The following is a 13,074-nucleotide window of genomic DNA, read 5'->3' as shown; positions in this document are numbered from 1 at the left end:
TGGAGACAAAGCAAGAGAGGCGAGATTGCATTGGTTTGGACATGTGCTGAGGAGAGATGTTGGGTATATTGGGAAAAGGATGCTAAGGATGGAGTTGCCAGATAAGAGGAAAAGAGGAAGGCCTAAGATGAGGTTTATGGATGTGGTGAGAGAGGACATGCAGGCGGTTGGTGTGAAAGAGCATGATGCAGAGGATAGGAAGAAATGGAAACAGATGATCCGCTGTGGCGACCCCTAACGGGAACAGCCGAAAGAAGATGATGATGATGATGCATGCCTATGTCATTTACCCTATGGACAAGGTCTAGCCACAGCGCAGCCCACTCATGCTGGTCCTGGCTGGTTCTGGAGAACAGCAGTGCATAGTGCTGCACCAGGCTCGCTGTGATCGCTTCCTCCTCGGCCGTGCTATATGCCAGGTTATGGTGGTGGGACATCACCCTGGAAGACAATTCAACAATATGTGTGAGCAAGTCATGTGGCACACGTAACATTCTGAAGTACAGATATAAATTAACTGCCATATATAGCAACCTATTGGTTGTCAGAAGATACACACTTTCAATACCACATATCACTTCTCAACACACAGATACCTGACAGTGCCTGGCACACTCTATATATCAAACCATGTTTTGCACAGCAACTAATTTATGACAGTTTGTAAGACTATACAACAGTACATGGCACACTGTATGTGACACAATGCACCACCTAGCCACAGGAGGTATATATCATGCTAATGCATCATGAAATATGTAATCCATTTCAATGAATGTAAAGTCCACTGACAGTATTACCAGTATACCACACTAGTCATTGATGGCGGATCCCTGCTTAACATAACATATGTGCACATTCATTGATATAGGTGGCATACTGCTGTACTAGACTATCCATGTTGCTAGATATGCAGTTATATCCTGTAACACACATATGACCGAGGACATGGTACAGGCATACCCACACACACAGCAGACATACATAACAGACACAAAGGTATGGCAACCCAGGTGACCTTTACCTGTGTACCTTATAGTACTGTGTGTCAGTAGTTACCAGACCTTATGCCTGAGGTATGTAATCTGTGAGGACTACAGGGAACACACATAACAGTGGTTCCAATAAATGTGCACGTACACCATACTGTGCTGTTTAGACATACAGCTTCAGGTAGTACTACAGTTCCTACAGGAGTTGGATTCACCAGCAGTAACACACAATAAGCATACATGTACTGCTTTAGCTTACAATGGGACACCCCAGTCGTCAACAAGGGACTACGTCAGACCATATGGCATACTGCTTTTTCTGCCTACCAACTGCATACACATCTTTTGCTGGGATCACAGCTAGGACACATAATACCATGACTGAAACAGTTTGCCACTAAGCTATCACACATATACAGTACTCTGACACATTCACCAACACATTCACCATCTCACTCAGTCAACCTCACATATCGATTATTGCAACAAGTACATGTGGGTGTGTTGCACTTCATAGGTAGGTAAGAGGCTATTGGCCCTAGGGCCTATAGAACTCTAGCCATACGCTACCCTGGCTTCTGACACTCAGGTATTTAAATTACACGTGGCCCAGTCAAGCAGGGACACTGAGGTGATTGCCTGGGTGTATTCAGTATCTCCCATACAATCTCCAGGATTATTTATGACGACTGCTAATTAGGGGTTTTGTTTGCTATGGATAGTTGGTTAGTTCCAGAGTATGGGATGTCTCTGAGATAGGAATCTATCCCTCCAGCATGTGCTGTTTATTGTGGTCAAAGGCTTTGGGTCTCTAGAGCATGTAGCTTGTACAGATTGTGATCTGTTTACGTGGAGCATGTCCAACAGATCTGGGTTTGACATAGCTTAGTATGTCAGGCAGAGGCCACCTCTGGGTAGGCATAGCTGTTTGACACCGGTATCACTCTTTGTGAGGTATGTCTGTGTCCTTTCCACTTGCTGTAGATGTCTTGTGAGGTACATACCACATGGGGCATTGTATTCTATACTGGGTTTCCATGGATGACTAGCCTTTTGTGATGACATGTGCCATGTAGACGGATTACATGACTAGTGTGGCGGAGGGATGCCAATACAGTGTCAACATATTAGCTTGAGTCCATGGCTTTGTCCCCAGGCATCTATTGCAGTAATTATGACCCTGTCTCTCTCTCTCTTTCTCTCTATTTATATATATATATATATATATATATATATATATATATATATATATATATATATACAGAGAGAGAGAGAGAGAGACACATACATATGAACAACCATTGCTGTACATATACATATGCATATAGGCACTTATACAGTCCACCTGTCATGTGGGTATATCAAGTATGGAATCACTGGCTGCAACACTGCAAACCTGATGAACCATATCCACAGCGTTTAACCACCACATGTCATATACCAGCACTGTATGCTGTCTTGTCTGCCACACACTACAACCTACATAGAAATATGCACATACCAACCTTCAACAACATATATATATATATATATATATATATATATATATATATATATATATATATATATATATCCACCTTTCACAAACAGTTGCTGTATGCCCTTGCTCAATGCACATGTACAGATGCTAATATATGCTAATGCTGAATTAGCATACTAGCCTGGTACAGATGTTGCCAATGCTAAGCTACACATTAATATGGCTATCATGCATTTGTTACTCTGCCACATCCATGTTTGCATAACCATATGGGCTACTACCCCAAACAGACATTGTACACACTACTGTACAGAACACAGATAACATGGATCAGATGTTTGACATTTAATGCTGAACTACATATGTCACCGTCACATCCCACTGCACACAGCAACACACTCATTTCCCCATGCCAGTGGTTATGCAGGGCATCTGTGCATCGATATGTACTGCTGCCACATATGGATGATTCAAACTATATAGAGTACCCTTCATAAACATCTACTACATTCCAGTAAATACATAGCTGTTACATACCTTTCCTTTGTATATGTTCGTATATGTTGCTTGTTGAAGATGTTTTTTTATAGATATATATTTCAGAATATATTGGTTTTCAATTTTTTTCAATATATTTTTTGTTCAGTTTCTTTTAATATATATTTTTCTTTCAATTTATTTTTCAATATATTTTATTTCAATGATATATTTCAATATATTTTCTTTTCAATATATTTTTTCAATATAATTTCTTTTGTCAGTATACTGTTTTTTCAATATATTCTTTTTGTTATATTTCTTTACTTTACCTCACTTTTCCTTTTATTTTCTCTCTCTCTCAATGGAATGATTGCATGTGTGAACAGCAAGTACAGACTGCTTTTATAGGTATCTGCACATGAGCCAGTTATTTGTATGTTGTACTCAGACCTGAATGTTGCCTCTTCCAGTACACAGATGACAGTGTAATGCTAACACAAGATACATGGGAGTATGGTGTTTCTTTACAACATCCACTATTAGCTGCCATACATATGTAGTAATTGAGATGTTTTCATTTGGCAGATGAGCTGTTTGGGAACAGCTATACTGTGGATATTAATGTACACTGTTTGTGCTTTTTATTTTGTTGACATTATCACAGGATGCTCATGAAACTGGACAATTCCAGTACTGAGTATGCCTACATACATCCTTGCTGTACCTTGAACACACTGGTATTTTACATGTTTGGGTGGGGATTGTCCTTCCCTGATACTGTGTGGGGGTTGTGAAGTGCTGCTGTAACAGTATTTACTGCTAGAATGTCTGGTTCTGTTATCACAGTCATGTAATGCAATTCCACAACAACTGCTGGTAAAGTTCCACAGAAGAAGTTTTGGTGTTATGGCATTCCTATCTTTCCTTTACATTCACACATTCTGATGCATGATATATATATTTCAGCAACATCCTGCTGTATATCTACTGTGGCCTAGTGATACTTCATGCAGTCTAGTGTGGCCAAGGTCCAGGGTTTGAGACTGACAGTGGTGTTTTATTTTGCTAAGTAATGTAGCAAAATCAAGCCAAAAAATCAAACAATACCCAAAAGCCATAGGACCCGGGTGCCTCCAAGGAAGTCACAACTGCTGTATGTAATCCAAACACTTTGTTTATTGTCGAAAAAGCAAGAGAGTAGAAACGTTGAAAATAACCAAAATGTTTTATTTTGCTGCTGAGCAGAACAAGGCCCCTCATATGCAGGGTGACTAAGGCACTTTTAAGCAGTTGTAAGTGGGGGGTTTATGGGTTTGCGTGATGCTTAGCAATACTTAGCTAAGTGCACATGCTGATTTCTTTGAAAGAAAACACAAAGAGGGAAAGACAGTAGGGAAAACAGCTCGGGATGTGCAGGATGGGTGTAGGGAAGGTCCATAGCTGCCCATTTCTTTAACAGCAATAGCTGTGCATATACTAGTAATTTGGAGGGAATTTTGAAACCTTCCACCCCTGAGAGAGGGGTGAGGACAACAAAGTGTGTTGTACTGCCAATTGAATTTCAGTTTCTATGTCCAGCGGACATCTGTGCAAAATGGGCAGCTATGTATGGGACGTCATTTTTTTGTGGGGGCAGATTGCCCATTTTTTTTTTTTTCAGGTGAGAGTGGAATGTGGGTGTAGGGGAAGTAGGTATGTTTTGGGAGGTAGGTTGGGGAGGTAAACAGACAAGCCGAACAAGATGCATACAGGGGCGGAATATGACACATGGGGTGGGTGAACACAATTGACAGGGAAGGATGTTTGGAAATTGCAAGCCCATGAGCCCACAGATGGTAACAGTGGAACTGAGATCCCCACCCGTGGGCAGTCACCACTGCACCTTCACAGCCCGGAGGGTGGCTCTGCTGGGGGCTGTGTAGGAGGGGCAGGCTCACCCGTGAGTCGTGCCACTCTTGCCTCAAGCTGGCGTATGGGATCAGCGACTGAATGCTGGATCTCCCTATGCACCACAGCCCAGACCCTTCAGAGGGTGACAGATGGCCCTCCTCCAGCCACGCATGCACGGGGGGGATGAGCCCCATCCCCTGCAGTGCTTCCACCTGAAGGTGGCACAGGACCAACGGAGGAGGAGGTCCCGGGCTGGGCACCGGACCTGCTGGTGCCAGGTGCCATCGCCAGCTGAGGTGGGACAGGTGGGTCCGCTGGGACCGGCCTTCCCATATGTTCTGTGTTTAGGTGAATTTTATGACAATATAGCCAACAGCATTCCAAATTAGTTGTAACAGCATGCAGTAATATTCCCATTAACCCAACACACCAGAGTTCCAACAGTTGAACAGCAAGCATAACACATGCATATATTGAACAACAGTGGACATTCCAACAGCATGCAGGAATAAACGATGGCAACAGGCCGCCAGGATTGTGGTGTTTGAACAGGGCACATGCATCAAAGTTATGCAGATATTTATGAACCAATAAGACATATGTCCCAACAAATGTTATGAGATTACACATACCCATTGAGGTGTGGAATTGATTGTTTATGCACATACAGTAGGGTGTAAAAAGATACCTCCATTAACAACTTATATGAACTTATAGTTTACACTACATTCCTATTGACTGCAGGTATATATCCACTACATGTAGTGTTACACTAGGCAATGTCCAGTACATTGTGGGATGTGTTTTGCTAGTTCATTATGTACCTGACCTGTATCTAATATACAAACTGTCCAGGATGCAGATGCTACTGCTATGTATTTATATATTTTATTTATATTCATATGTCTACATATCTGGATGTGTTCAGGTGACATTACCAGTTAAATTTTAACAGCCCCCTACATTTTTTGCAGCACACTGACATTTCCAGTGCACACAATTACAAGCTACTCATGTGCCAGATTTACCTATACATGCTAGCCTTGAAACTACAGTTGGGGACTGTATATATGCTTAAGAGATACTGGCACTATCTTCATACTCTTACTATGGGCCTACCCAAGTGTGGGTTGACAGCGCTTAATACAACACTACTAGTTCTATACTGCAAGAGTACATCTACATTTCAAAGAAAGTGACACGGACACACTACAGCTGTTATACCTTTATTAATTACATTACACACGTTTTTAGTGGCTCTCTCATTTATTTGTTATTACAGTGCATGCAGACATCTTATTCAGGATGTATTATACCTTCATTTATGGTTTACAACACTCTTTCTGGCTCTCTCACTTATTCTATATAACAATACATGCAGAGAAATAATTCAGGACTTATTATACATTTATTAATGGGTTACAACACTCTTTGTCAGGCTCTCTCACTTATTTTACATAACAGTTCATGCAGAGAGGTTATTCAAGCATTATTATACCTTTATTATTGGGCTGAGACACTTTTAGCCAGGCTCTCTCACTTATTTTATAAAACAGTACATGCAGAACAATTACTAACCTGCCTGGTGGTGCAGCCTTAGCAGCCTATCTGCGTAGGCTTGCTGATTCACAGCACAGACACCTGCAGCTGTGAAGTAAATGAAGTGATATTGAGACATATTCCTATCCATACTATCGACTACACTAGCAATTTTTACATGCTTCAGTCCATGGCTACCTATTCAGTAGTGGGGCATTTTGCATCCCACGGGCCTCCTGTATCCATTGGTTCAGTAGGTCCTGCTTGTGTCTCTTCAGGTCTGCATGGTGATGTCTGACCTGCTCACCAGTCCGAGGGATGCCTGTGGCACTGGTGAGTTCATGTGCAAGATGGTTCCAGGCCTCCACTTTGTATTCCATGCCCTGGAACTGGCCCTGCAGGAGTCTAGCATCATGACGATGGACGAGGAGCCAAACCATCAGTTTTGACTCCTCAATGCCCCACTGTTGCTCTCAGAAGCGAGAGCCCTCTCTGGCACCAACCATTGCTGCCTGCAGATGGGAGCTGCAACCAGTTATGGCGAGTATTCCCACCTATGGAGCTTATATATGCCTCATTTCCTGCACTTATTTGTGATTGGCCGGATTTGAAAGTTCTCAACTGAGTGCACACCTGCTTAGCACTGTGTAAACTTTGATTCATATGTATATGTGTGTTGACAATCCGTGAACATCAAATGCTGTCATGGCTTAGTGGATTAGTACTGTGATTATGGTGCACACTATCCCAGGTTCGAGACCTGTCATTGCTTTTTTATTTTACTACTGGCCTGACCAGTAGGGGATGTGGCTGTGTTTAGCCGACTTTGCTCAACTTTGCCCAATGTTGCTCGACATTGCGCTACGTTGCTCTACGTTGCCCGATGTTGCGCTAGTTAGTGCGGTGCACACCTCTGCGCAAACATGTTTGGTTTTCGCTAGTTGGCACGATGCGCAGCTCTGAGCAAAGCTATTGCGCTAATTAAAGCAGTGCTTAGCTATGGGCAATTATATTGCGCTAGGTAAAGCAGTGCTTAGCTATGGGCAATTATTCTTAACCGTGCTTAATACTGGTAAATGTTGCTTAGCAGTGCTTCACATTGCTTAAGATGGGTTACTTATGCATTCATTATTGTGCATGTCCGTTTCACTTTCTTATATATATTTAAAATATCGTTTACTACTACATGGGCCATTTCGATGCTTTTTAATATAATTTAAAAGGTAAATGCCAGGATTTATTTTTATGCACGGATTTCTTACTGAAAAAGGAGAGGGGAGTGGTGGAATTCGAACCGGGAATGCCTCCGAAGGCTCTACCACTACACTATTGCTGTTTGGCTTAATTTGCATATAAGTGGCTTATTATCCTCTTTGATGTCTAAACTGCTGACTGCAGCTAAGCAATGGGCACACCCGCACACACACGTGCAAATACGGGCAGCTATATGGTGAATAATAAAAAAAAAATGTTGTTTTACATTTTATTTCATTTATACAGGGCTTTTTAATGTGTGGGAGTGTGGTGTTAGGGGTATACACATTTGAGTGGACTCGCTCATATCTGCTGACGTTTGCAGAGTTAGGCTCTTGCAGGGGTGTGGATATTTGGACTGCTCGGCAGTCTGTCATGCCCCCTGCATTCCTACACGCTCCTGTTAGCCTGGGAGTTGAGTCAGTGCGCCCTCATGCATATCCATGACGCGCTGATGTCTAACTCTTAGACGGCAGTCTCAGAGTAGGACTTCGTTCGTCCTACACGGAGGATTACTGAATCCCCCCTACTTGTTTGCATTCATTAGTAATTATTTTACTTATGTCTGTTATAATCAGATTATTACCTTGTATCATATGGGCTATTTCGAGAAGAAGAAGAATTCAGAGAAACAATAAATATAACCTTAATTTTTGGAATTCTGCATCAGCTTTCAGAACATAATCCTTTTCTCAAGTATAACATTTTAAGTCTCAGACAGGGCATGATTCCCCTCTGTATAATTTTTCACTACTAAAAAAATCCAAAACAAAAAGGCTAAAGGGAAAAGGGAGGATCACTGCAGGCGCTTGAGTCTCAAGCACTCAAAAAATACTTTCTTGTAACCACTGAGCAGAATCTGTAACATCCTTTCCTCCAATCCAGCAGTCCAGTGCAAATCATAGTTAAACTAAAATCATTAATAACAGTTTATTATGACAAATAATATGAGGGAGATGTTGAAACAATGTTAGTGGATTCAGGTAATGAACAATGTAAATAATGTAAACTTAAATGATGCAAGTGAAATATGCAGAAACTCAGAGCCACAAAAAAAGGTGGCAAGCTCAGCAATGAATACCAATAACCAGAAAAATATTGTTTGTTTATTTTATTTATTCTTTGTTGACTGAGTTAATCCCACTAGGCTAGTAGCACCTTTTCAGGGGAGACTCAAGATGGTATGGAATTTATACTACTAGGGGAAATCTGAATTGGAGAACTTTCCCTACACTATTCAATAAGTGCTGTGGGATCTTTTAAATTCACCTGAGCTATCTTCAATTAAGTCAGGCAGATGGACCCTCAATTTAATATCTCATCCAAAGGATGACACACGCAGGAGTGCAGTATATCCTACTTATGTTGCACTACAGTTTCAGCAATCAACCTACATGGTGTGGGAATAGAACCCACAGCCTTCTGCACCAATGATAAATGTGCTACTTTGTATGCCACTGACATTACTATAGCTGTAGCAGAACTGATGAAGTCCTAATAGTCCTAATTAGTCCTAATTAAAGTCCTAATTAGTACACTAATGAGAAAAGCATTTAACCATGATTTCATCAAAGGAATTTATGTATTTCCATGTTTAGATTTACTTTAACACAGTGTTTCACTGGTTATTACATGCAAACATTTGTTGAACTTGGAGATAAACGTTTACTCAGAAAAGTTAAGGAAGTACACAGAAAAAGAGTAAGGATGGATGTATAAAGACTGGCAAAGCTACTAACAAGTGAAAATGATCCATAGGGTCTGAGAAAGAGGGACTATAAATTTGCTAAACAAAAATTAAAATATAAAAATGCATCAGAAAAGAGAGGAGCTGGTGGTTTAATCAGTGATTGTTAAAAGCCTAGATTAAGTATTTACAGAATGTTATTGTAAAATCTAATTGTGAAATGATACATAATACTGAAATAAATCAGAAAGACAAAAGAAAATAAGATTTGCAAATTTAAAAAGGATATTTACAAAGCTTTATCAAAGCTGGAATCCTTGTGCTTGGCAAGGGAAGCATGAATGATCCAAGCAAGTGAGACTCTGCAAGCTTTGCAAGAACTATGAACCTCTAAAGCTGTTGCTTTGATGACATTTTTAACCATTAGTTAACAGGACATCTTGAAGCCGATAGCATTCCCATGAGGCACCCACATAGATCAGTAACCAGAAAAACAGTGCAGAGAGTCACATGTGTACAATTCATGCACATTTTTAATTTGTCTTTCCAAGTCACTGGCCTTTAAACTCACTCAGTCTGTCTGTCTAAGGCCTAAACTCTGCCACTTTAAAATGGTTTCTCTGAGTTCCTGTAAGGCAGACTCTTTAAAACCCTTGTCTCATATACACAATCATCCCTCTACTCATCATTGTCTAGAACTCCACAAGGATCTGTCATTGGACAATTTCTGCCATTTATATTAAAATCACTTTATCCCAAAATAAACAATGTGTAATTTATGCTCATGATACTGTTATCTGGGAATCTAACAATTTGCCTAAGGCTGTTTGTAAATCTGTCAGTAGCACCCCAGCTCAGTTTTGACAGTCCTATGAAAACAGGGTGCTCAGAATCAGTTTCAACAACATAAATGCTGTGCTTTTTGGTATTCAGACATGCATTGTTTATGCCACAACATCTGTAATTTTATAGGCAGAAATTGTGGACCTCTAAAAGCTGGGCAGTCCATAACATATCTTGGGGTCTTGTTAGACCAATCACTTACATTCTCCACTCATATTCACAGTGTTAGAAATAAAACCGCATCAATAACCTATAAATGTAATAGATTTTTTAACTTGCTTACTAAACAGGACAGGGTTGTCAATTCACAAAACAAAATTTCTACCTGCCTTTGATTATGCCTGACACATAAGTGGCTCGACTTCTGATAGATATCTGCCAAAACTACAGACCATGCAAAACTGAACTTTTTGCTTTACTATTAGAGCTAGCTGGAGGGTCCTCCATTGGCCTGCAAACAACTGGCTGCCTTCTGATTGCCATAAGAAGTGATATTTTGTTAGTATAATGCTCTCTCAAAATCTTTGTAAATAGTGTAAAATCTTAAAACAATCCACGTCTGTCAAAGAATAGTCCAGGTCTCTCAGATCTTCTGACTCTACTGCAGTATTCCTTAAATCAAACAAAACAACTGCATTATACCATGTTCCAATGAACTAAAACAATGTGTAGAAAGGTCACACAGGAAAACCAACTGGTTAAAAAACACAAAAAGAAAAATCTAGCAAAGCTAGACTTTCCACTGTGTGATACCTTAAACCTCTTGTAATAGAGGTAACATGGGATATAAGCAAATTATCCTTTAAGGATATCAGGTGTTTCAGCTAAATGGCAATTCTGAATGTCCATGACTTTTTCTTTTGCTTTTAAGTCTATTTATGAACAATTTCAAGCCAATAAAGCCAAACTCTCTAACTGTGGACATGCATATTTCTACCTTCTCATAGCATCAGCAGCACAGCATAAGAGAAACGTTTGACTTTTGGAAACACAGGGTTGTCGTGCCCAACTGATGTCCATAAACATTAGGGTGTTTACAAAATATCCCAACTAATAAACTAAAGCAATGAGTAGAAAAGTCACACAGGAAAACTAATTGGTTAAAAAACACAAAAAGAAAAATCCAGCTAAGCTAGACTTTCCACTGTGTGATATCTTAAACCTCTCGTAACAGAGGCAATAAAGAGGACATGCAAATTACCCTTTAAGGATACCAGGTGTTTCAGCCAAATGGCAATTATGAATGTTCATGACTTTTTCTTTTACTTTTAAGTCTATTTATGCACAATTTCAGGCCAATGAAGCCAAACCCTCTAGCTGTGGACATGCATGTTTCTGCCTTCTCATGGCATCATTAGCACAACATAAGAGGAATGTTTGACTTTTAGAAACACAGGGTTGTCGTACCCAACTGATATCCATAAACATTAGGGTGTCTGAGGTTGAGGGTATCACACACTGGAAAGTCTAGCTTTGCTAGATTTTTCTTTTTTTGTTTTTTTAACCATGTTCCGATGAATCTTTTTTAATGGGGAAAAACACACTTTTGCTTCATCAGGTTAGTGGCATTTACCTTTGTCTTTCATTCATATATTTGTCTGCATTGAGAGAGCTTTCTCTCACCTAGGCCTACCTGGAACTCACTCCCAAGTACCTTTTATCAGCTTCTTATCCTTACTTCCTTCTCTAAACCTAACGAGATGCAAATGCACGTAGAGCAGCAAGTATAACGTATACTCGCTGGCACACAACATAAATATGCAGCTTACTGCAAGACAACAATCCCAACAGCATTATCTGTCATAGGGAGTATTTATTTATGTCAATTCTTCAGCCTTCTACCAATCATTGTACATTTCTGCTGAACTGTTCACTACTGCATCATTTTGTTTTTTGCTTGGTTGTACTTTACTGTGTCATGCTGTTATTATACTCAGCTTGCCATTCTCTTTCCCAAGGCTGTGGCTGTAAAAAAAAAGAGTCCCTTTGATCCAGTACATCCACAGCTAAATAAATATATGTAAATCAATACATTTTCCAGTGGAAATCAGAGTAGTTTTGTGTTGTGTGTATAATATAAGTTTCGGTTAAGTATAGGATATACAGAAAAGAAAAGATTATGCCCCAATTTTAAACAGAGGAAATGGAGACTAAAGGCACATGGAGCACAGGCTGATTTTACTTCTACAGTAAGTAGATTATAAAAAGTAATGGCAAATGTTATAATCATTACCATCTCAGATTCCAGCAGAACATTTCATATTGCGGATCTTGACTTAGTGATTTGGAAGGCAGTCAGCCTGGGGTTTGCAACTACTTTAACTGGATAAATGACTGGTTAATATAGATTTGGAAGATGATCAACTTGGGAAATATTAAAAGTGTTAGAGAATTTATATATATTGACAGATTGAAAGTGCTATATATCTAAATATATAAACATATATATATATATATATATATATATATATATATATATATATATATATCATATGTATATATCTCAGGTAGATCCATATATATATTTATATATAGAGAGAGAGAGAGAGATTTCATATACAAAAAACAGTATTTTTGTGGTAATAGTTGTTCATTAGTCAACGACTGAAAATACAAGATGTGTTGAAACAATAAGGCATGTAAGGAAACATTAATGCTTACAAGAACTATTATGATAAGCATCAATAATGACACTTTCTTGATATCAAGTAACAAAAATGTCTGCAAGTAGCAAGAGAGATGTAGTTTGCAGTTATGAAGTCACATACAGGTGAGGGATGCAGGTAGAGAAGAATGCCGATTAAGTGTGCCCAGTGGGCAATATATGGTTACCTAGAACAGGGGTGAAAAAAGAAAAAGAATTTGTATGTGAAGTAGAAAATATTATATGTGGTAGCCAAATTAGTTGG

This window comes from Protopterus annectens, chromosome 2.part0, assembly GCF_019279795.1.
Source record: "Protopterus annectens isolate FY-2018-M chromosome 2.part0, PAN1.0, whole genome shotgun sequence".
Classification (NCBI taxonomy): domain Eukaryota; kingdom Metazoa; phylum Chordata; order Ceratodontiformes; family Protopteridae; genus Protopterus; species Protopterus annectens.
This window is presented reverse-complemented; position numbering follows the sequence as displayed.